At 45.7% G+C, this 25,748-nt stretch overlaps 1 protein-coding gene across 1 annotated transcript in view; it reads right to left on the bottom strand.

Annotated features, from left to right (window-relative positions):
- LOC126481656 (juvenile hormone acid O-methyltransferase-like) overlaps nt 1–25,304 on the bottom strand; it is a 127,003-nt gene extending 101,699 nt beyond the window's left edge. The window contains exon 1 of the mRNA XM_050105574.1: nt 25,244–25,304. The gene's annotated coding sequence lies outside the window, so the exon portion shown is untranslated. The remainder of the gene's footprint in view (nt 1–25,243) is intronic.
- Nucleotides 25,305–25,748: the final 444 nt, after the last annotated feature.

The following is a 25,748-nucleotide window of genomic DNA, read 5'->3' as shown; positions in this document are numbered from 1 at the left end:
AAAACGATGACGAGAAAGTTGGCTAAAGATCTCAATACATGATGGACACTATGCACCATGTAAGGCACCCTTCCCCCGATTGGCTCGCTCTTCGGAAAATTTTGAAGAATGGAGGTCAAACCCTATAGGGGACCATCACATGAAGGCCGGAACGTGTGAAACTCCTTTTAGTCGCCTCTTGTGACAGGCAGGAATACCTCGGGCCTATTCTAACCCCTGGACCCGCATGAGTCAGCACCCTTGTTCATAGCTCTCCATCCCTTCATCCACACTACATGCTCCCTAAGCTCCCATCCTGGTGCAACAGCAATACAGAATCTTATACAACAACATCTGATCCCTACCAACAAACAAGCCCCTTTCCATGCACACTCTCTCCCAAGATGTTGATACCTTCATCCTTAATGAATTAGTCCTCCACCCGTATCACCCCATCCCAGTTCCTCCCTGTATCCTCCAATGTACAGATAATCCCCTCCCCTGGCCAGATGTGGAGTTTAATTGGACACCATGAGAACATCTGTTCGGCCACAACTCTATCAATAATCCCACAAAACACCTTATCCTTAGCCTCTTCATATATATATATATATATATATATATATATATATATATATATGACCTAATCGTTACATCTCCTACGATTTCCTCACCCACACCTTTTCCTCTTATGTTGTTGTTGATCTTAACATCTATAGTAGATCCCCTGCAACACTCTGGTGATGCCCATTATAATTATCCGGGCTGTTATGCCGTGGTCGGTTGATGAATTCTGAGGTGATTCCCAACGTTTCGTCTCCGACTGCGGGAGACATCTTCAAGGGGGTCCGTAGCTTGATGGAAGGTCCAACACACACACTGGCTCGCTACTGACTGCCGCTAAATTGCGTGTCCGCGCGCCCCCGCGCCGCCGCGTGACGTCACGTGTTCTGAAAACGTCAGTGCAATTGGGCGCTGTCCGTCGCCGTCGATCGCCGTTGCCATCACCCAGTAGTGGACGAGTGGTACACATCTTCTTTAACACCGGCATCCATATACCGTTTAATTTGACGCCCTCCTCCTTTCGGTTGAAATTATTTGGGTGTTTAGCGATTTCGATTGCCTCCCTGTAGAGCCTTTCGTAGTATCCGCTCGTGGCCGCTAGTACTTGCGTCTCCTCGAAACGAATATTGTGGTTCCCTGGCTGGAAAGCATGCTCCGCAACAGCTGATCGTTCCGTTTCTCCTCTTCTACAATTTCCCTTGTGCTCTTCCAAACGTTTAGAAACAGTTCTTTTGGTGGTACCCACATAAACATCACCACAGCTGCATGGGATCCTATACACTCTGGTGGTGCCGTCAGTTTACAGAACTCCAATGTGACGTTGTCCCCATCCCACAGAACTCTTGTCCTGAAAGCAACACCACCCTAGATGCCATTCTCACATTTGCTAACCTCCCGCAGAAGTCCTCGCCCTAGCTGGAAGTGACCACCTACCTGTCCTCACCGTATGTTAGACACTGACTCGTCCTCATGCGGCGCGCCACATCCCCACCTCCTTCCGAAAATGGTCCACAACTACTACTGTGCAGCTGTAATGCCTACAGGGAACCTGTAGATGGGAAGCAACTCCCTAACCTTCCAGCAACATAATGATATCCCCATGCCACAGCTTTTCTGCATCAGACCTTGTCAGATGCTGTATCTGCCCACATCCCTACTAAGGCCATATGTTCCTATCGCCCCACTATATTATCACAAGCTGCGCCCCTCTTCGTGAGTCCTGTCGCTTATATCGCTCCTTCCTCTGGACTCGTGACTGGAACACACTAAAATGCTACCATCAACTGCAACAACAATTAGATATTTACTCCATGCTCTAAAACGCTGGTACTGGCGCCAGACATGTACCAGACTCAATGCTACACTCCCAGTTAACTCTTCCAAGTACTGGAAAGCATTCCATCGACTTACTGGCATCCATCCCATCCCGTATTACCTGATCCTTCACAACAACCTTCCCTTACCTAATGACCTGAGCGAAGCCAAATACTTTGCATCCTATCTAATGCATTCTCCACCTCTGATAACCCTCACTTTGACTAGTCCCAGTTCCCTACTGTTCATAAACGCACAGATACCGTAAACCACCTGTGGATCCCAGCTTCTGATACTTGACCAAAATACCAGACATAGAATTAAACACGCCAATCACATGAAACAAGTCTTTCACAGGAAACAACGCATTACCTGGGCACGTCTGTAGTACCTGTCACCACTTCAAAGAATGCTGTATCTTCTTTTTCATCGCCCTTGAAACCCTGTTTAACACTAACCTTTCCACATGCTACTATTCAAACCTGTGAAAAACCGCCAGAGACCCTCTTTTCTCAAACCAAACAAACGCCTACCAATACCTTCTTGGACTGCTCCTTCTGCCTCACCACAGTGTTTACGAAGTTCTTTGAATGGATCCTCTCCCAACGCATCCACCACCATCTGCACCAACACCATCTGCATCCTGTTACCCAGTGTGGCTTCCATCTCTCCCTCCTATGCTGCTGATCAGCTTCTGAACCTCACTCCTCTCCCAATAACCGTAAACCAGCAGACCAGGAACTGCACCATTGAGATGGTATAGGACACACACGCACTGAAGTGAGGCAGTGCACCATGTTGTATCCACATCCTCTCAAAAACAGCCAAGTTTACGTTCTCCATGAACTCTGAACTCTTTCCACGAACCTCTAGTACAAGTGGCCATTCAGATGGACACGTAGAAGATATGGTCAAATGAGGTTGTCATCCACATTGCAAGCCAGGGTATTCACTGCTAAACGTACTTGATGGTGTGAGTACTACAGCGTGGAGGTTTACCCCCTCCCTCACATGCCTATTCCTGCTTTTGGAAATACCATCACAATCAAATGAGGCCTCGTCAGTAAACAGCCTGATTTGGAGGGACTCAGGTCGATAAATCCATTGTTAGAGCAACCACTGACACAATGCTACCCTTAGCGAAAAATCATTCACACGTATTGCATGGATTCGTTTTGGGTGATAAGGGTGTAACTGTTGTTAGTGGAGTGCTCGCCACAGGCTAATATGTGCAGCGCCCCTTTCACATGAAATACGACGAGTACTTATAGTGGGACCGCTGTAACACGTTCCAGCACCACCTCTTCAAAATAGGGTGTGCGAGTGGTCCTCATTTTGCCGGCTCCTCGTTCCGTATTTCCAATGAACCAGTCTGCCGCATTCGTCGATCGAGAGAAACACTCGTCGGGACGGATGATGCCTGTTGAGAAATCGTTCCATGTAGGGGACTTTCGGCAGCGAGAGCATTATAACGTACCTGCCCGTACACAAGATGCATGTCAGTGCGGAACTGTACCGGCACTGCTCCATCGTGTTATACTGTATGTCTCTGAACAGCAGTGGGTGATGAACGGGTGTGTCGATACATAACTCGAGCGTTTGGGATCCCTATCAGTTCGGATTAAAGGAGGACGCAGAACCAATTCAGAGGCGGGCTGCTAGATTTGTTACTGGTAGGTTTGATCATCACGCGAGTTACGGAAATGCTTCAGGAACTCGGGTGGGAGTCTCTAGAGGAAAGGAGGCACTCTTTTCGTGAATCACTACTGAGGAAATTTAGAGAACCGGCGTTGTACTGCCGCCTACTTTAATTTCGCGAAAGACCACAAAGATAACATAAGAGAGATTAGGGCTCGTACAGAGGCATATAGGCAGTCATTTTTCCCTCGTTCTGTTTGGGAGTGGAACAGGGAGAGAAGATGCTAGTTGTGGTACGAGGTACCCTCCGCCACACACCGTATGGTGGATTGCGGAGTATGTATGTAGATGTAGCACATTCTGTCATGGGACAATGTAAATACGATACAACAGAGCAATCTTATGGACTAGTAAACAGAACCTGCATCATGACTTCCTAGTAATCAGGCGCGTCGTCCTTTTTTCCTTGCTTGAAACAAAGAATCTTAACAACACAGTACGTGTTAAGTTGCAGGCATGTTACTTGTAAATAATCTGGAAAACAGTAATGCTAGACAACGCAGTTGAAAATTTTCTTCCGTATCTCCTTAACCTGGCTTCACTGACCCCAGGTTCCCTACCTCAATTGTTCACTGGAATACTCTGTATCGCCTGTTACATTTCTGCACGCACTTACGGAAACACCCTGTGTAATCTGTTCATATGCGTTCCTTGCGTTAGTAGTGACTCTGTTTTCTATGTAGTGTAGCAGCGCTTTGTGAAAACCACCCCGCCCGCATCTCGTGGTCGTGCGGTAGCGTTCTCGCTTCCCACGCCCGGGTTCCCGGGTTCGATTCCCGGCGGGGTCAGGGATTTTCTCTGCCTCGTGATGGCTGGGTGTTGTGTGCTGTCCTTAGGTTAGTTAGGTTTAAGTAGTTCTAAGTTCTAGGGGACTTATGACCACAGCAGTTAAGTCCCATAGTGCTCAGAGCCATTTGAACCATTTGAAAACCACCCCCTGCGTGTATCCAAACTGCACCACAAGTTATTCGTAAGGTGAGCTGCAGAAGGGTGTAACATTGTAAATCACTGTTATTACAGCTTGTAACACATTGGGATAGAGATGGTTGGTTTGAGGATTAAAGGGACCAAACTGCATAGGTCATCGGTCCCTTGTTTCATGAACACACAGAGCACAGGGAAACCATCCATTAGTCATGCAAAACACAAGAAAAATTCCAGGGGAAGAAAATCCCCAAGGTCAATAATAAAGAAATATGGAAAACGGAGCACAGCAACAAAAACAAAGAAGAGAAGAAAGGCAGAAAGAATTTAAACTTTTCAGCAGAGGATCGTGGCTGGCTGATCACGAAAATAAGAGGATGAGCCAGCCACTCTCCAACACGTTAAAACCTCCAGCCTAAAAGATTAGGATGGAGTCGATTTACAACACAAAACTAATTAAAAGATACAGCTCAAAAGAGGGTGATGTTAAAAAAAATTAAATGGACCTATAAAAGCCGCTTGCACGAATAAAACTTAAAACCCGATCTGCCATAGAGACATTGTCACTTAAAAGAGATGATAAATCACCCTGGAGATTAAAAGCACGCCTGAGAGCGGTTAAAAGAGGACATTCCAACAACAGATGGGCCACCGTCATGGTTGCACCACAGCGACAATGAGGGGGGTCCACTCGACGCAGCAGATGACCATGCATCAGCCAAGAGTGACCAATGCGGAGCCTACAGAGAATAACAGAATCCCTGCGAGAGGCCCGCATGGAGCAACCCCACACGGTCGTGGTCTCCTTTACACGCCGCAGCTTGTTGGGTACAGACAGAGTGCGCCATTCGTCTGCCCACATCCCAAAGACCTGACGGCGTAACACCGATCGGAGATCAGTGGCCGGGACGCCGATCTCCAACGGCAGTTTGCGGGTGGCTTCTTTAGCTAACTTGTCGGCGTGTTCGTTTCCCGCTATCCCAACGTGTCCTGGGGTCCATATGAACACCACTGAACGTCCACGCTGATCAAGAGCATGAACGGACTCCTGGATGGCAACAACAATGGGATGGCGTGGGTAGCACTGGTCAAGAGCCTGCAGACTACTGAGAGAGTCACTGCAAATGACAAAAGACTCTCCAGTGCTGGTACAAATACGCTCAAGGGCACGAAAAATGGCTGTTAGCTCTGCGGTGTAAACACTGCAGCCGTCCGGCAAGGAGCGCTGGTCTACGTAGTCCGCATGAGCATAAGCGTACCCCACACGGCCATCAACCATCGAGCCATCTGTATAGATAGCCTCCGAGTCGCAGGATGCGTCGAGGAGAGCAAGAAATTGGCGGCGCAAGACTGCAGGAGGAACTGAATCCTTTTGCCATTGTGAGAGGTCCAGCGGCCGACGAATACACCAAGGGGGCGTATGTGGGTGGACCTGAAAAGCAGATGGAAGAGGCAAAGACTCGAGGTCACTAAGGAGTGACCTAACACGGATCCCAATGGTATGGCCCGATTGAGGCCGGCGGTGTGGGGTATGGACTGCCGCATTAGCGAAAAGGAGATGGTAGTTAGGGTCATGAGGCGAACAACGAACGTGGGCAGCATAGTTGGCTAAGAGTTGTAGACGCCGAATGTGGAGCGGAGGAACCCCAGCCTCAGCAAGTAGGCTATTAACAGGACTGGTGCGGAATGCTCCTGTCGCCTGTCGAACCCCACAGTGGTGAATGGGGTCCAGCAGTTGCAACGCTGAGGGCGACGCTGAGACATACGCCACACTCCCATAATCCAGTCGGGACAGCACAAGGCCTTTGTAGAGCTGCAGCAGCGCGTTACCATCTGCACCCCAAGTTGTGTTGCTGAGGCAGCGGAGGGCACTCAGATGCTGCCAGCACTGACGCTTGAGCTGACAAATATGTGGAAGCCAAGTAAGCCGGGCATCGAACAGCAATCCTAGAAAACGGTAAGTGTCAACAACCCTGAGCATAGCATCCTCAAGATAGAGCTCAGGGTGGGGATGGACAGTTCGACGCCGACAAAAGTGCATAACACAAGTCTTCGCAGGAGAAACCTGAAACCCATGGGCTAAGGCCCACGCCTGCGCCTTGCGTATGGCTCCCTGCAACCTACGTTCTGCAACACTAATGGTGGAGGAGCTGAAAAAGATGCAGAAATCGTCAGCATAAAATGTGGGTGAGACAGACGACCCTACTGCTGTTGCAAGGCCATTAATGGCCACAAGGAAAAGGGGCACGCTCAATACAGAGCCCTGTGGAACGCCGTTCTCCTGGTTATGAAGTGAACTATGGGATGTGCCAATTAAAACGCGGAATGTCCGAACAGATAAAAATTCTGAATAAAAATGGGGAGAGAGGCCCGGAGACCCCACCCGTGCAACGTGGCGAGATTATGGTGCCGCCACGTCGTGTCATATGCTCTGGAGAGGTCGAAAAAGACGGAGACGAGGTGTTGGCGCCTGGAAAAAGCAGTGCGGATTGCAGACTCAAGGAAGACCAAAGTATCGGCGGTGGAACGGCCCTGACGGAAGCCACTCTGGCACTGAGCCAGAAGACCCCGAGACTGGAGCAGCCAACACAGCCGTCGACTCACCATACGTTCCAGTAGCTTGCACAGAGTATTTGTCAAGCTGATGGGCCGATAGCTATCCACATTATGCGGGTCCTTAACAGGCTTCAGCACCGGAACGATGGCACTTTCTCGCCACTGCGACGGAAAGACACCATCGCCCCATATGCGGTTGAAGATGGCAAGAACACATCGCTGACCGTCCGGGGATAGGTGTTTGAGCATCTGATTGTGGACGCCATCTGGCCCAGAGGCTGTATCGGGGCACTGTGCCAGGGCGCTTTGGAGTTCCCACAAACTAAATGGGGCGTTATACGTCTCAGGGTGGCGAGAAGCAAAAGAAAGCCGTTTGCCTTCCTCCCGGCGTTTGAGCGCGCGAAACGCAGGCGGGTAATTCCCCGACGCAGAGGCCCGAACATAGTGCTGTGCGAAATGCTCGGCGATTGCATCGGCATCGGTGGATACCGCCCCATTGATGGTAAGCCCTGGGACACCTGTAGAGTGCTGCAATCCAAAGATGAGCCGAATCTTCATCCACACCTGGGAGGGTGAAGTATGGGAACCAATGGTGGAAACGTACCTCTCCCAGCACTCCTGTTTCCGCCTCTTGATGAGCCGCCGTGCCTGAGCACGGAGACGTTTGAAGAAAATGAGGTTCTCCAAAGACGGGTGCCGCTTATGTCGCTGAAGAGCCCGCCGACGTTCTTTAATGGCTTCAGCTACCTCCGGAGACCACCAAGGCACTGACTTTTGCCGGGGGCACCCTAACGAACGAGGAATGGTACGTTCTGCAGCGGAAACAATCGCTGCAGTCAGTGTCTCAACCGCCACATCGATGGTACCGTGGGGGAGAGATTCAACAGTGGCAGCAGAGGAGAACGTTTCCCAGTTTGCCTTGCTAAATGCCCATCTAGGCAGGGGTTCATGGGATCGACAATGGGGTGGTGAAAGGAAGATGGGAAAATGGTCACTACCACACAAGTCGTTATGAACTCTCCAGTGGACCGATGGCACAAGCCCTGGGCTGCACAACGACACATCTATGGCCGAGAACGTGCCATGCGCCACACTGAAATACGTGGCAGCGCCAGTGTTTAAGAGGCAGAGGTCGAGTTGGGAGATGATATTCTCGACATCTCTGCCTCGGCCAGTAATCTTCGATCCACCCCACAGGGGATTGTGGGCGTTAAAATCCCCAAGGAGAAGAAAAGGCGTGGGAAGTTGGGCGACAAGTGCAGCCAATTCGGTCAGGGAGACTGTACCACCTGGAGGGAGAGACACTGCAGACGGTTATGTCCTGGGTAGTCCTTACGCAGACAGCCACAGCTTTCAATGATGTTTGAAGGGGCAGAGGAGCACTATATACAGAGGTAAGAACATACACGCAGGCTCCACCTGACACACTATTGTATGTGCTATGGTAGCAGTAATAACCCCTTTATCCACAGAGGACAGGGGTCCGCATTGCCGGGAACCAGGTTTCCTGGAGGGCAATGCATAAAGCAGGTGTCATGCTTATAAGCTTATGTAGCTCAGGTAGATGGCTAAAATAACCGCCACAATTCCACTGGAGGATTGTACAAAGCGTGTCCTGTAGGGGCATTCAGGCACTGAAAAGGCAAATTACTTCGCAGGGTCACATGCTGCCACCGACTGAGTGACGGACGTCGCTACAGCCATCGTTTCTGAGGAGACGGCGAGATCCAGGTCATCAGGGGACGCAAAGAGCTCGACCTCATCCTCAGAGGCTAAGCTGACAGGAAGCGTTGGTGCGGGAACCACTGGGTCCTTATCCTTCTTGGAGAGCTTCCTCTTCTCTCTCTTGTCTTTGGGAGAAGGGTTGGCATGCTGGGAGGGCTTTCCTGACGCATTATCGGGAACAGAGGAAGAGCGTGAAGCCCTTCGACCAGCAGCTGGTGGCTTCTTCAGCCACTGGCTAGTGTCTCACAAGACACTGGGGAAGTCCGTGGAAGGAACTCCCCCAGGGGATCCCTTCTGAACAAGTGAGGCCGGAGGAGGCTGTTGCGTCTCTGGCTGAGCAGCCGGAGAGGGCTGTCGCTTCCCCGGCTGAGGAGCCGGAGAGGGCTGTCGCCGCTCTGGCTGAGAGGTGGGGACTGACGTCCCCGGTTGCTTGGGGCGCACTGCTCCCAAACTGGGTGTTTTGGAAGCAGTGGAAGAGAGAGTGGCCTGTCCCAGCGGTGGGGCAGACGCTACTTGATTTCTCTGTGGGCCAACGGAGAAGAGAGTCTGTGCAGGAGCTGGTGGCGGCAATGTGACGGTAGCATAACTCCTCAACATAGGTGTGGGGTTGAGTCTTTCTAGCTTCTTTTTTGCCTCTTGGTAAGTTAAACGGTCCAAGGTCTTAATTTCTTGTATCTTCCGCTCTCGTTTATAGACTGCACAGTCTGGTGAGCAGGGAGAATGATGCTCCCCACAGTTAACGCAGGTGGGAGGCGGAGCACATGGAGCATTAGGTTGCGGAAGTCGTCCACAATCATGACACGTGGGGCTGGCAGTGCACCTGGAGGACATGTGTCCGAATTTCCAGCACTGGAAGCATCGCATAGGGGGCGGGATATAGGGATTGATATCGCACCGGTAGATCATGACCTTGACTTTCTCAGGCAAGCAGTCGCCCTCAAAGGCCAGGGTGAAAGCACCGGTAGTGACCCTATTATCCTTCGGCCCCCTAAAGACACGACGGACAAAGTGTACACCTCGTCGTGCCAGGTTCTCACGTAGCTCGTCATCAGACTGTAGCAGAAGATCTTTATGAAAAATAATCTCCTGGACCAAATTTAAGGACTTATGGGGAGTGACAGTAACGGGGATGTCACCGAGCTTCTCGCAGGCGAGTAATGCCTGGGACTGTGCAGATGAAGCTGCTTGTATCAGAATGGCCCCGCTCCTCAGTCTGGAAAGAGACGCCACTTCCCCAAACTTATCTTTGAGATTGTGCACAAAGAAAAGAGGCTTAGTCCCCAAAAACGAATCCCCATCAGTTCTGCTGCATAGAAGGTATCATGGCGAATATGGCTCCTGTCTGTCTGCAGCCCTACGTTCCGCCCATGGTGTGGCTAGGGAAGGGAACGATTTCGGGTTATATGTCACAGCGTTAAATTCCACCTTACCACGCTTAGAGACATTGGCGGTCGGGCGACCACCAGATTGAGATTTCACCCCCTTCATTGCGGGGCATCCACCCCAATGCCACCCACTCCGACCAGGGGCTCTCCCCACGGGCGCCACCCAGCCACAGCAAAGGCCACCTGGCAGGATGGCCGTTGCCGGGAGTCCCGATGCCCCAGAGAGACGGGCATCTACTCCTTGGCTTACGTGGGGAGGTGTCAGCTCAGGCATCGGCAGTACGATCCCTGTGTTGTCAGGGGACTACAATCTAGAGGGTACATGACGACCCCACCACAACGGGCTGGCTACCGTGTTGGATTTTGGGTGCCATGGGTAGTCCATAGTGATCGTGGGTGCAGATGGTGACGCACTAAGGGCGTTACTTACACAATCCATCAGGTGTGTATGCCCAAAATCTGGGATGGAGGGTGCAGTTACGACGCCAAGACGATCAAGAGTGCCAAGGCCATAGGGCACAGAGGACTGATGGTGCACCACGTAAGGTGTCCTTCCCCAAAAGGCTCGTACTTCTGTGGAATTTGGAAAAATGGAGGTCAAACCCTAATGGGGACCATCACATTAAGGCCGAAACGTTTGAGACTCCTTTTAGTCGCCTCTTACGACAGGCAGGAATACCGCGGGCCTATTCTAACCCCCGAACCCGCAGGGGGTTGGGATAGAGATAGCTGGGACTCGGCAGCTCGCTTAAGTACCTTCCCCATCACCCATCTATCTTGCTCCACTTATTCCCCTCAGGCACATCACAACTTCACAACAATTCGTAACTTAACACGCTTCTGCTGTGCTGAAAACAACTCTTGTGAGAATTTTATACTTGTAAAACACTATTTTTAATAATAGGCGATTTTTCCATCCCCCGATACACGTCAGCGACTAGTCCTACAGAGAAAATAAACAGAACTTTTTTAGAGAAAATTTTGTACAGCTGGAGAAATCGACCGTGTAGGAGCATTCACCAACTTATAGACGACATCACAAAATTCGCCGACGCGAAAGTTCTTTTCGTGGACGTCTACATGTATTCTCTGCAATTCACACTTAACTGCCTGGCAGAGGGTTCATCGAACCATTTTCATACTGCTACTCTACCATTCCACGATCGAATGGCGCATCGGGAAAAAGGAACACCTAAATCTTCTCGATCGAGCTCTGATTTCTCTTATTATGATGATCATTTCTCCCTACGTAGGTGAGTGTCAACAAAATATTGATAAGTTGGTGATCGCCTTTGTTTCAGTGACTGCCACCCCAACTCGTGTATCCTATCAGTGACACACTCACCCCTATTGCGTGCTAACACGAAGCAAGCTGCCCTTCTTTGCACTTTTTTGATGTCCTCCATCAATCCAACCTAGTAAGGATCCCACACCGCACAGAAATATTCCAGCAGAGGTCGGACAAGTGTAAGGTAGGGTGCCTCTTTAGTGGGTGTGTCGCAACCTCTAAGTGTTCTGCCAACAAAGCACAGTCTTTGTTTCGCCTTCCCCACAATATTATCTATGGGTTCTTTCCAATTTAAGTTGCTCGTAACTGAAATTCCCAGGCATATATAGTCGAATTGACAGCCTTTAGATTTGTGCGATATATGGTATACCCGAAATTCATCGGATTTCTTTTAGAATCTATGTGCATGACCTCAGACTTTTCTTTGTTTGGTGCCAATTGCCACTTTTTGCACCATACAGAAATTCACTCTAGATCATTTTGTAATTGGAATTGATTGACTGATGAATTTACTAGACGGTAAATTACAGCGTCATCTACAAACAATCTAAGGGAGCTGCTCGGATTATCACGTAGATCATTTATGTAAATCAGGAACAGCAGAGGGATTATGTCACTACCTTGCGGAACGCCAGATATCACTTCTATTCTACTCTATGATTTACCGTCTATCACTACGAACTGTGACCTTTCTCAGAGGAAATCACGAATCCAGTCAGTCGACTGAGACGATACTCTATATGCACGCAATTTGATTAATCGTCGCTTGTGAGGAACGGTATCCGAAGCCTTCTGGAAATCTAGGAATATGAAATCGATCTGAGATCCCTTGTCGACAGCACTCACTACTTCATGGGAATATTGAACTAGCTGCGTTGCATAAGAGCGATATTTTCTTAATCCATGCTGTTTATTTATCAATAAGTCATTTTCTTCAAGGTGATTCATAATGTTCTAGTACAGTATATGCTCCAAAATCCTACTGCAAAATGAGGTCAGTGATATGGGTCTGTAATTCAATGGGTTACTCCTATTTCCTTTCTTCAATATTGATGTGGCCTGCGCTACTTTCATCTATAGGAACAAACCTTTCGTCAAGTGAGCGGTTGTATATGATTGCTAAGAAAGGCGCTATTGTGTCTGCATACTCTGAAAGGAACCTGATTGGTATACCATCTGGACCGGAAGACTTGCCTTTCTTAAGTGATTTGAGTTGTTTCCCAACACCTAAGATATCTACTTTTATGTTACTCATGCTAACAGCTGTTCTGGTCTCGAATTCTGGAATATTTACTTCGTCTTCTTTCGTGAAGGAATTACCGAAAACTGTTCAGTAACTCCGCTTTAGTGGCACCAACATCGGTAACATTTCCATCACTAACGAGCAGTGATGGTATGGACTGTTTTTTGCCAGTAGTGTACTTTACATACGACCAGAATCTCTTTGGGTTTTCTACCATATTTTGAGACAATGTTTCATTGTGGAAACCATTAAAAGCATCTGTCATTGACGTCCGTCCAAATTTTCGAGCTTCCGTGAAATTTAGCCAGTCTTGGGTATTTTGCGTTCTTCTGAAATTGGCATGGTTTTTTCGTTGCTTCTGCAACAGTGTTCTGTGTACCATGCTGGATCAGTCCCGTCTCTTATTAACTTGTGCGGTATGAATCTATCTATCGCTTTATCTTTGAATTTGAGCCATATCTGATCTACACTTACATAATTAGCTTGGAAGGAATGGAGACACTTTATTAGGAAGGCATCAAGCGAATTTTTATCCTCTGTTTTAAATAGATATATTTTGCGTTTATTTTTAGTGGTTTTGGTTGATATGGTTTTGAGCCTCGCTACAGTGACCGTTTGTTCACTAATCCCTGCATCCGTCATGACGCTCTCAATTAGATCAGCATTATTTGTGGCTAAGAGGTCAAGTGTGTTTTCACAACCATTTACAGTTCGTGTGGGCTCATGAACTGATTGTTCAAATAAATTCTCACAGAAAACGTTTAGTACATTTTCGGAAGATGTTCACTGTCTGCCACCGGCTTTGAACATGTATTTTCGCCGACAAATCGAGGGTAGATTGAAGTCTCCACAAATTGTAACTGTATGAGATGGGTACTTATTTGTAAAGGGATTCCAGTTTTCTTTGAACCGTTCAGCTACTGTATGATCTGAGTCGGGGGGTCGGTAGAAGGAGCCAATTATTTTGGTACGGCTGTTGATTATAACCTGTACCCACAGCAATTTGCAGGAACTATCTATTTCAACTTCACTACAAGATGAATTACTACCAACACACACACACACACACACACACACACACACACACACACACACACACACACACACCTACTTCATTTAATCTATCCTTTCAGAACACGGTTTGCGCATCTGTAAAAATTTCGGCAGAATTTATCTCCAGCTTTAGCCAGCTTTCTGTTCCTGTAACAATTTCAGCTTCAGTGCTTTCTATCAGCGCCTTAAGCTCTGGTACTTTTCCCACACAGCTACGAGTAGAGGTACCACATACACTTGTTTGCGGAAGCTATACACAAACACAAAGAGGAAATTAGCTTTAAGCTCAAGGTGAACGGATCCTGTGCTGCACCGAACGACCATTGCGTGTAGCAAGGGGAAAACCGGACCAGTGATGTCCACAGTAAGGCCCTCCGAGCCAGGGACGAATCCGCCTACAGGAGGGGGAGGAGAGGGGGCGTGGGAGGGGTGGAGATTAGTATCGAGGTCCGGTGTGCCAGACAGCTTGTGGATTCTTTTTTAAGGCAGTTTTCCATATCCTTCGGCGAAAGCGAGCTGGTTGCCTTCATTCCGCCTCAGTTACACTATGTCGGCGATTGCTGTGCAAACACTATCTCCATGTACGCGTACACCATAATTACCCTACGACGCAGACATTTGGGTTTACACTCGTCTGGTATGAGACATTCCCGGGGGTCCACTGCGGGCCGAACCGCACAATAACCCTGGGTTCAGTATGGGGCGGCGGTGGGGTGGGTGGACTGCTGCAACCTGTTGGGTTCTGAACCACTGAGGGCTACAGCAGGGACGACGCCTCTCCGTTGTTTCTATGTCCCTGGTTCAATACATACACAATACAAGGCCCTTCGATGTTGGTGAGCCAGGTGCATATAATCTGTAACTGTGAGCTCGACTCCAGTCCACCACTAGCAGTCGAGGGTGAAGCTTTGACAATGTTGGTCACTCGTGCTGGCGAACATCAGAACCCTAGATAGAAGCCAACAGGCAGTTGGTCAGTAAGTGGCCACTAAAGCCTCAACAATTTAGCAATTTTCATGTAGTTCACTTTAAATTAATTATAAAACAGTTTAGATCGCAAGGCACGTTTATTAAAAGTTGGCCGGTTTTGATCATTAAATCATCATCCTCAGACGTTTGAGTGTAATAACAGATGATATCAAAGAGGATTACGTAGAAAGAACTTAAAATTATCTATAAAATTAGAACTCTGCTGTACCCATATTGATGAATAACGCCTGTGCCAGGAGTAGGAACACAGATTCCATCTCCAGTCATAGTTCAGTTTGAGTAACCTATGTTTTTTAATTTTATAGCTAATATTAAGTACTTCTTACGTATGCCTCTAATTTATATCCTGTATTATATTACAGTTTAACGTCTTAGGATGATAATATAATGATCGATGTCAGTCACCTTTTAATAAAGGTGCCTTGTGATCTAAAAAGTTTTATAATTAATTTCAAATGTTATTTTGTAATGTCACTAGGGGTACGATAGATACATCCTACAGGAAAATTAGCGACCTTTGGAGAAAAAAGCCACTTGCATGAATATCAAGATCTCAGATGGAAACAGAGTTCTATGCCAAGAAGGGAAAGCAGAAAGGTGGAAGGAGTATATAGAGGTTCTGTACAGGGGCGATGTTCTTGAGGACAATATTATGGAAATGGAAGAGGATGTAGATGAAGATGAAATGGGAGATAGGATACTGCGTGAAGAGTTTGACAGAGCACTGAAAGACCTAAATCGAAACAAGGCACCGGGAATAGACAACATTCCATTGGAATTACTGACGACCTTGGGAGAGCCAGTCCTGACAAAACTTTACCATCTGGTGAGCAAGATGTATGAGACAGGAGAAATTCTCTCAGACTTCAAGAAGAAAATAATAATTCCAATCCCAAAGAAAGCAGGCGTTTACGGTCGTGAAAATTACCGAACTATCAGTTCAAGAAGTCACAGCTGCAAAATGCTAAAGCGAATTCTTTATAGACGAATGGAAAAACTGGTAGAATCAGACCTCGGGAAGATCAGTTTGGATTGCGCAGAGATGTTGGAACACGTGAGGCAATACTAACCCTACGACTTATCTTAGAAAATGGATTAAGGAAAGGCACACCTACGTTTCTAGCATTTGTAGACTTAGAGAAAGCTTTCCACAATGTTGACTGGAATATTCTCTTTCAAATTCTAAAGATGGCAGGGGTAAAATACGAGGAGTGAAAGGCTATTTACAATTTGTACAGAAACCAGATGGCAGTTATAAGAATCGAGGGGGCACGAAAGGGAAGCAGTGGTTGGGAAGGGAGTGAGACAGGGTTGTAGCCTGTCCCCGATGTTATTCATTCTGTATATTGAGCAAACATTAAAGGAAACAAAAGAAACATTCAGAGTAGGTATTAAAATCCATGGAGAAGAAATAATGTTGAGGTTCGCCGATGACATTGTAATTCTGTCAGAGACAGCAATGGACTTGGAAGAGCAGTTGAACGGAATGGACAGTGTCTTGAAAGGAGGATGTAAGATGAACATCAATAGAAGCAAAACGAGGATAATGGAATGTAGTCGAATTAAGTCGGGTGATGCTGAGGGAATTAGATTAGGAAATGAGACACTTCAAGTAGTAAAGGAGTTTTGCTATTTGGGGAGCAAAATAACTGACGACGGTCGAAGTAGACAGTAATAAAATTTAGATTGGCCATTCGAAGGAAAGCGTTTCTCAAGAGAAATCTGTTAACATCGAGTATAGATTTAAGTGTCAGGCAGTCGTTTCTGAGAGTATTTGTATGGAGTGTAGCCATGTATGGAAGTGAAATATGGACGATAAATAGTTTGGACAAGAAGAGAATAGAAGCTTTTGAAATGTAGTGCTACAGAAGAATGCTGAAGATTAGATGGGTAGCTCACGTAACTAATGAGGAAGTATTGAATAGAATTGGGGACAAGAGGAGTTTGTGGCACAACTTGACAAGAAGAAGGGACCGGTTGGTATGACATGTTCTGAGGCATCAAGGGATCACAAATTTAGCATTGGAGGGCAGCTTGACGGGTAAAAATCGTAGACCGGTCTCAGGACTGACGACGACAACAACATGCAACAACATGCAACAACATGCAACAACATGCAACAACATGCAACAACATGCAACAACATGCAACAACATGCAACAACATGCAACAACATGCAACAACATGCAACAACATGCAACAACATGCAACAACATGCAACAACATGCAACAACATGCAACAACATGCAACAACATGCAACAACATGCAACAACATGCAACAACATGCAACAACATGCAACAACATGCAACAACATGCAACAACAAAGATGTGACCTTAAATGGCGTCCCGCTCCCCCCTTTCCCCCCCCTCAACACTCTTAGCCCACGGTTCAGGAGATTTAGTATGCTGTTCATGGCCACTCGCCCGTATCACTGTACTTTTTTTGTCTTCACTGACGACTACATGTCAGTGTCGCAAGCCCTTGACCAGGCTACACAGGCTTTTCGACCGTGACGTTATGTATCCGATTGTAGGCGCCACAGGTACCTCGACACTTCCGACCAACCGGTTTTCCACTGTGATAATATAACACTATAATGAGAGTTTAATGCTTCCTATTTAAATTAACCACTGTATAAAGGCATTTTTTCTCACAGAAGGAGTGCCAAGTGCAACACTATTACAGTAGACAAGGGAATGAATGTTCCAAATTTCGTCTGCTGCAAGGGAACGCGCAAAGATGCTATGTGTGATTTATATATGTAAGTCCACTGCATCCACTCCTCCCTTCCTCTAACTGAATTGTAGGCAATTTGCTTACCTCGCGTCTTGTAGACTTTGCCCCCAACTGGTTCCTTCGAATTGGTTTCCTCTCGCTCGGTTGAGAGCTCTGACACTTGGGCCGTTCACAGTGCATAATAATGTGGCAAGGGGGTAGGTTTAAAAATGGACCACCCAGGTTAGCCGAGAGCGCTAATGCGCTGCTTCCTGGGTAGGCGCGCCGGCCCCGGATCGAATCCGCCTGGCGGCTTAACGACGGAGGTCGGTGTGTCGGCCAGCCTGGATGTGGTTTTTAGGCGGTTTTCCACATCCCACTAGTTAAGTACCGTATTCGTCCCCGCGACCCGCCTCTGTTACACGGCTCACAGACATCTGAACACATTCGCACTATTCCATGGATTGCACTAGACACCGACAGTTGGGGTACACTAATTCCGTCCCGGGGGATATGGGGTGGCGGCAGGAAGGGCATGTGGACATCCCTTAAATTAACCTTTCCAAATTCGATTAACCATGCCGACCCTGCCTCATTGCGGGAAAACGGCACAAGCAAAAGAAAGGGGTGGGTTTAAAATACTTAAGCATAATAGCAAAGTTTTAGGATACCAACTAACTGTTTCATTTCACCAGTCTCAAAATTAGTAGAACTATTTCTACAGGTAGTCTATACTTAATATTCATAAAGAGATTCCTGGTCATTAATCATTAGTTCCCGAGTACCGCAAAAGCCTCAACAATACTTTGAACGATCTCAGAATCAAAATGACATCGCACAATACGTTTTCCGTGGCAACTTTAAGAATTCCTCTCTATGCGTGTTGCCACCTCAAAAACCGATCGTAAACTGCCTTGGATTAACACGAGGCAATTTTTCAACAAACTGTTCCATCTTTACACGGGATCACGTTTCGTACATGGCTTCACGTGTTACTTCCTCAGAAACCTTTCGTAGACTAGTAGTGAGCGATCTTAACAGTTTTGCGCCTGCTCTCTCAGGGAGCGCTGGCAATTGGTCCATCCTTTCCATCAGTAAGCACCGACAGTGCCTAAAATTTGTAATCAGCATTTCCTAACCAACTGTGTGAAGTAGAAATTATTAGTAACAAGTTCCCAGTACAAGTAATGTTATCAGCACGGTTGGAGCTTTATACTAATGCCTGAACATTAAATGCAAATAAGAAAAGATTCGCTTCTTGGCGCCCAGTGTGTTTGCTGAATTCCCACTGTGTCTCTGCTCAAATGTAATCAACGTGGAGAGGGATGTGGCATAAACGCCACAGTATTTCGGACCAGACCTATCTACACAGTTGATTTTCCCCAGTCGTTCACCAACAGCGGATGTGTTGTTGCCTTGGATGTGAAGTGTTCTGTTCCTTAACGAATTGTTCAGTATTTCAGTAGCGTGATCAGTACCAACGTATAAGTGGTACTTTGTTCTTAGAACTGCAAAATCAAGTCAGCTAACATTACGCTTTTGCTAGCCGGCAGCATAGTGGCGTTTGGACTGTGTGCAGTGTTTCGTATGCGAATTTGACGTATTTGGGAAATTAATAAAAAATAATACGAATGATGATTACTACTGATCTGTATTAATGTTAGTATTCGTGTATCATTTCAATCTTATATAATTCTTTCTTTATGGGCAACAATTTCAGTATGTACGAGGGTAATCCCAAAAGTAAGGTCTATTTTTTTTATAAGTACAGAACGATGTTTGTGTGGCAGTTGGTCACACTGTTACGAAGAGTGCTTCACGCGCTGTGTGTATGTGTACGCCGCGCTGAGGCGCTCAGTCTTGGCTTGGCAGCCGTTGAGAATGGAGTTCCCGTTGGATGTTACCGCCAAGTGCGAATTGCGCGCAGTTATTCGGTTTTTGAAGGCAAAGGACACTGCGCCGATTGAAATACATCGCCAGTTGACGGAAGTGTATGGTGAGTCGTGCATGGATGCCAAAAATATTCGAAAGTGGTGTAGAGAGTTTGCAGCTGGTCTGACCGAAATTCACGACGAACAAAGGAGAGGGAGAGCGTTAATTTTTGAGGAGACAGTGTTTAAGGTTGAGCAAAGCGTGCGTGAAGATCGGTGGATCACCCTGGATTATCTCTCTACGTTGGTTCCTGACGTTTCCCGAAGCACCGCTCACAGAATTTTAACGGAAACATTGAACTACCGGAAGGTGTGCGCAAGATGGGTGCCACGCATGCTGACTGAGGACCACATGCGGCAACGAGTTGATGCTTGCCTCGCATTTCTTCACCGCCTTGCAGCCGAGCAGGGTAACTTTCTGGATTCAATTGTCAAGGGTGACAAAACCTGGGCATACCACTTCACACCTGAGGCAAGCAACAATCATGCCATCGGCGGCATCCTCCTTCGCCAAAGCCGCGGAAATCCAAACAAACACAGTCTGCCGGTAAAGTCATGACAACCTTTTTTTTTTGGATCGGAAAGGGGTATTGTTGGTCGACTTTATGCCCACCAGGGCCACAATTAACGATGACAGGTACTATGAGACTCTGAAAAAACTCAAACGGGCAATTCAGAACCCGAGAAGAGGAATGTTGAGCAAGGACGTACACATTCTCCATGACAACGCTCGCCCACACATCGCTCGGCAAACCGTTGCTCTCCTGCAACAATTTCAGTGGAACATTATCACTCACCCACCCTATAGTCCTGACTTGGCGCCCAGTAACTATCGCCTGTTCCCTAGGTTAAAAGAACATTTGGCCGGAAAGCGATTCATCTCCGACGACGAGGTGAAAGAAGAGGTTCGTAACTTTCTGAACGGCATGGCGGCGAACTTTTATGACATGGGCATACAAAAACTGCCACAGCGTCTACAAAAATGCATCGACACAAATTGTGATTATGTCGAAAAATAGCTAAATGTTCAAGCTGTAAACTGATGTAAACCACTGTAAAAATAAACAGGTCTTTGTACTTCTAAGAAAAATAGGAGACCTTAGTTTTGGGCTTACCCTCATAACCAACCTTCTGTACAACCTACTGTGATACATTAGTATTATTTTGATTGTTCCAGAAATACTGGAAAGAATATTAGCTATGTACTTAAAATATGGATTCTTCACCTAGAAACGCTAAGCATCTTCATGGTTCTTGTGCTTTTACATCTACATGATTACTGCGCAATTCACCATTAAGTGCCTAGCAAAGGGTTCATCGAAACACGATAAACCATTTCTCTACCGTTCCACTCTCTAATGGCACACGGAAAAAAATGAACTTAAACCTTTCTGTGCGACCTCACATTTCTCTTCATTTATTATGATGACCGTTTCTCCTTATGTACGAGGGCGCAAACAAAATATGTTCACATCCTGAGGAGAAAGTAACATCGAAATTTCATGTGAAGGTCCTACCGCCGTGAACAACGCATTTGTTTTAAAGACTGCCACCGTAATTCGTGTGTCGTCTGTGGCACACACTTCCGCACTTCGCGATAATACAGAACGATTTGTCCTCTTCTGAACTTTTTCGAAATCCTTCCTCAACCCTACGCCATGAGGATCCCAACCGCACAGCAGTACTCCAGAAGGAGATGGACACACAGTGTAAGAAATCTCTTTCGTAGACCTAATACATTTTCTGAGTTCTGCCAATAAATCGCAGTCTTTGGTTTGCTCTCCCCACAATATTATCAGTGAGATCGTTCCATTTTAGCTTATTTGTAGCTTTCATCCTTAAGTATTTAGTAGAATTTAGAGCCTTTAGGTGTGTGAGATTTATCGTGTAAACGAAATTTAGCGGATTCCTTTTAGTGTTAATGTCAAGGACATCTTATTTTTCATTATTTTGAGTCAAATGCCACTTTTTTCATGGCACAGAAATCTTGTCTAAATCATTTTGCAATTTATTTTGATCAGCTGGTGACTTTACAAGACGGTGAACGACAGCATCGTCTGAAAACCAAGATGGCTGCTCAGATTGTCTCCTAAATCGTTTATTTAGACCACTATCAACAGAGGGTCTATAACACTTTCTTGGGGAACGCCAGATATTACTTCTGTTTTATTCGACTTTCTGTGAAGAACTATATGACCTTTCTGACAAGCTCACTAATCCAGCCTCTCGACTGAAGGTTTGATTAGAAGTCGCTTGTGAGGAACGTTGTCAAGTCTTCTGGGGATCTAAAAAATATGGAATCAATGTAACATCCTATGTCGATAGCACTCATTACTTGGAAAAAATAAAGAGCTAGCTGTGTTTCACAAGAACGGTATTTTCTGAATCATTGTCGGTTGTCAACCGTTTTCTTCGAGGTAATTCGTAACTTTCGAACACTGTAGACATTCCAAAATCGACGTTAATGATACGGGAGGATAAAAAAGGGAACTACCCCGACATGATTTTCCAAGTTGGATTAGTTAAGTAGACGGCGAACACCAGGTCAGATGTACGGTTTGTTCATCTTTAGTGTGAAGAATGATGGGGTGAAAGCTCTTATTCAACACAGTAATGGTAAGAAACGTATTTTACCGTTACTACTAAAAATGATTCAGACAGCATCAGAAAATTTCTTGTTCCACCTTCTGAAGATTTTAAAGAGAAAATAGGTGAAGTTCAACTCATTAAAATCTGTCACTCGCTAAGACATGAATACAGTTACGTTTCCTGACTGGCAAAAAATTTAGATTCAATATTATAAATGGCGGAATTGCTTTCAAAGGTGTAGTTAGATAGAACAAAAATGGAGACTCACGAGTAAAGTTTTGGCGCAATATTATATAGGAACTGTCGTAAGAAAACAAAGATCTTAATATTCCATTTTAGTACATATTGACACTACCAACAAAAGTAAAAGAAAAAAATTGTTCCCATTTGTAGTTATTTTCTTTGATGAAGGAATAGTAAATTATCTATTTAGATTGTTATAAAGTACCGGATGTGGATCAGAGTCTACCAGGAAAACGATTATCAAAGCATTGCAAAAACTTTGTCTGGAGCTTACTAATGTTAGACATAGTGCTGACAATGCTTCGGTCAATTGTAGGTCAGGTGATTAATGTTTAACGTGCCGTCGATGATGAGGTCATTAGAGATGGAGCATAAGCACGGAATAGGGAGGGACGGTGAACGGAACCGGCCGTGCATTTTCAAAGGGACTATCCCGGCATTTAACTGAAGCAATTTAGGGAAATTACGAAAAACCTAACTCGACATTGCTGGACGCCAGTTTGAACTGGCGTCGTTCCGAGTCCAATGTGCTAACTCTGTCAATTGTAGTCACACTTGCTTGGTGTTTCAGAAGCTGCAAAATCTCATCCTAAATATCGTTAAAGCTCATTACTGTTATCCTGCAAAACACTACATGAAATTGCCTTAATACTGTAAGTCTCGTTGGAATGTTTTTGGTGAATTTTCTGTCAGTGCTAAAAGAGTGGAAGTGCTTAAGGCTTTGCCTTTGTTAAGATAGTCGTGCCGTATTTCGCCATGCAATAGTTAGATGAGCAACTTTAGAGCCAGCTGTGGAAAGGCTTTTGCTTGATTGGAAAGCAGTCAAAGGGTATTTCCTGCCAGAGTGCAGGAAGCTTATCTGATCTTTTGTTGCTAGTGAACGAACTGGACTGCTACTTTTACTTTGTACGTAGTTAACTAAATTCGTAAACGTATTAAATTTCTGGAACCCATCTACATACATTTTGTAGAATTATATCTTATGGTCACATTGAAAGAGATTAGATCACGTAAAAAAATTGTTTCTTCGCAGTAGAAGTTAAGGGAGGAATGTGAAAACCAAATGGGGCTGAGCAAAATAAATTCAAAAATGAAGCTCTCATAGCTGAACATATACACTGGTTTGACTACGAAAACCCACCTTTTCAAATTTTCTGTTAGTCGATGTGGGAATAACGATCATATATGAAAGGCGGTGAGTGTATAAACCAGAGTGTGTTTATACGAAGATCTGTACACCAAATCAAACTTTGGTGGATGTAAAAGCTTGACTTTGTAATTGTTCTAAAGTCAAGTATTTAGTCCAACTCCTTTTCATGGTAAATGCTTTTAACGGAGAAGAAACGCCTGACATACAAATTACCGAAAGGATAATGGTGGTTCCATGCAACAATGCGTATAAAAGTCTTCTGTCGCATGACATACTTATGGTCTGACGCTAGAAACAAATTAAGTATCGATGTAGTTAAAGAATTATCTATTCCTTGTAATTTGAAGTTTGCAGCCTGCAACGACTTTCACCAAAAATTTAAAGGTAACAAAAATTTGCTGAAAGCCTTCGCTAGCAATAATAAATTTAATTTTTAGTTGTCACCAAGAGTGTTATCGTGTTCACCTTCAGCTCAGAAAACTATTTCGCCAAGCAATGTTCAGGTCAATTTAATGTGGCAGCAGTGCTCTCGACGACAGCCTTCGTTTCCGTGCAGTTTCGTAAGCTACTTGAGTGCTACTGGTTTGTAGTAATGTAAAGAAGTAACAACGAAACTCTGTTGAAGGACAGTCATCGCACATGGACTGTGGTGACTATGTATGCGAACTGGTTGTGTGGGATTTCCGTACGGAATAAATGCAGAAGGCCTTTCAAAAATTTCAAATAGCGGAATCGTAGCTGAACAGCAATCTTCCTTGTCCACCTGACGAAAAAGATGCGCACATTGAAAAACGAATGTATAACTTTAGGAAGAGAATACACGCAAAGAAACTGCAGGTTTTCAATTTTTTAAAAAAGAATTTCAAGTCGCAAATGTGCCAAATCTTGAGAATTCCAAGACCACTGTTTAGAGGAACTGTTGGTACAACCTAGAAACCTGGCTATAGTTCGGAGGTTCAACTGAGTGAAAAGATTTTGAAATTAAGTGAAGATAATAGATTTTTTAAAGCTAGCGATGGGTCCATGCTTATGGCCGGAACATTTGACAGCTGTTCGAAACAGTTCAAACTGTAGACAATACAAGTCGACATCGATAATTCCTTGATGAGGTAAAATTCTTCCCATACGCAGGGGTTCACACGATATTATTAGAATACTTTCGACCGGGAACTGGTACCACTCTTGACCTAGAACAGCAATTGGAATCTCAACAGCTCAGAAACAGCGCGTAAAGTTACTGCAGAATGTCGCTGGATATGACTGCTACTCGCAATCAACGACGCTGGAATGAATTTCTCACACTTTAAGCATCACGTGAAGATAACACACAAAAATGGTTCAAATGGCTCTGAGCAGTATGGGACTTAACATCTGAGGTCATCAGTCCCCTAGAACTTAGAACTACTTAAACCTAACTAACCTAAGGACATCACACACATCCATGCCCGAGGCAGGATTCGAACCTGCGACCGTAGCAGCAGCGTGGTTCCGGACTGAAGCGCCTAGAACCGCTCGGCCACCGTGGCGGACGATAACACATAAAGGACAGGTTTTTCCGTTATTGACCTACAACTACTACACTATCAGTTAACCACTATGCACACCGCGCAATAAAACAGATTCGCATATAAGATCAGTTTAAGGAGTTGAAAGCTAGCCATAACGGATACTGATAGGACGTTGTCATGGTTGAGACTGAATAAAACTCAAACTACGTCATTTATCACCCAAGATTTTTAAGTGAAATACATCTGAATCGAGACGTAAAACAGTTCCTATAACTTTCCTGAAAGAGAATGCGTCAATTTCCTTCCGGGATTTAGAAATACCCGCTCTGATACTTTTTGTTACTAACTAGTGGGAATTTTCAGCAGAAAAGTCGTACGTACTCACAGCCCAGGGGCTCAGACGACTGTGTACCGCTCCGTGTACTGCAATAATCTGCTGGCGCGCATAAACCTACTCAAGGTTGGGTCAATTTATCGGCCGGGTCACCCAGTTTCCTCTTCACGGGTCACGACCAACTCCACTAAGCGATTGCAGCGCCGCCCTGTCGTTGTGAGTTGTTTGCAAGGTCATTGAGTTTATGTGCTACGAGATCCTGTTTCTTTTTACAAAGAAACAAAAGCTGGGTTTGCATTGGCTGTAACAAGGCCAAAAATGCCGAGAGAAAGCTGTGAGCAGAGAAGGGGCTAAAGCACTGGAAGAAATTCACACACGTTCTATTACTTATGCGGCTTGGAGCTGACGATTTTTCGTAATTATCTAAGAATTGATGAATAATGCATTTCGGAGTTGCTGAACATCATCAAACGAATGTTAACTAAAACGATTACACCCTCTCTCGTGGCTGTAAGCTGCGAGGAAAGTCTGTTGACTACATTACCGCTTCTAGCCT

Source organism: Schistocerca serialis, chromosome 5 (assembly GCF_023864345.2).
Source record: "Schistocerca serialis cubense isolate TAMUIC-IGC-003099 chromosome 5, iqSchSeri2.2, whole genome shotgun sequence".
Classification (NCBI taxonomy): domain Eukaryota; kingdom Metazoa; phylum Arthropoda; class Insecta; order Orthoptera; family Acrididae; genus Schistocerca; species Schistocerca serialis.
Note: the sequence above shows the minus strand (reverse complement) of the source record. Positions and strands in the feature narration are given on the sequence as shown.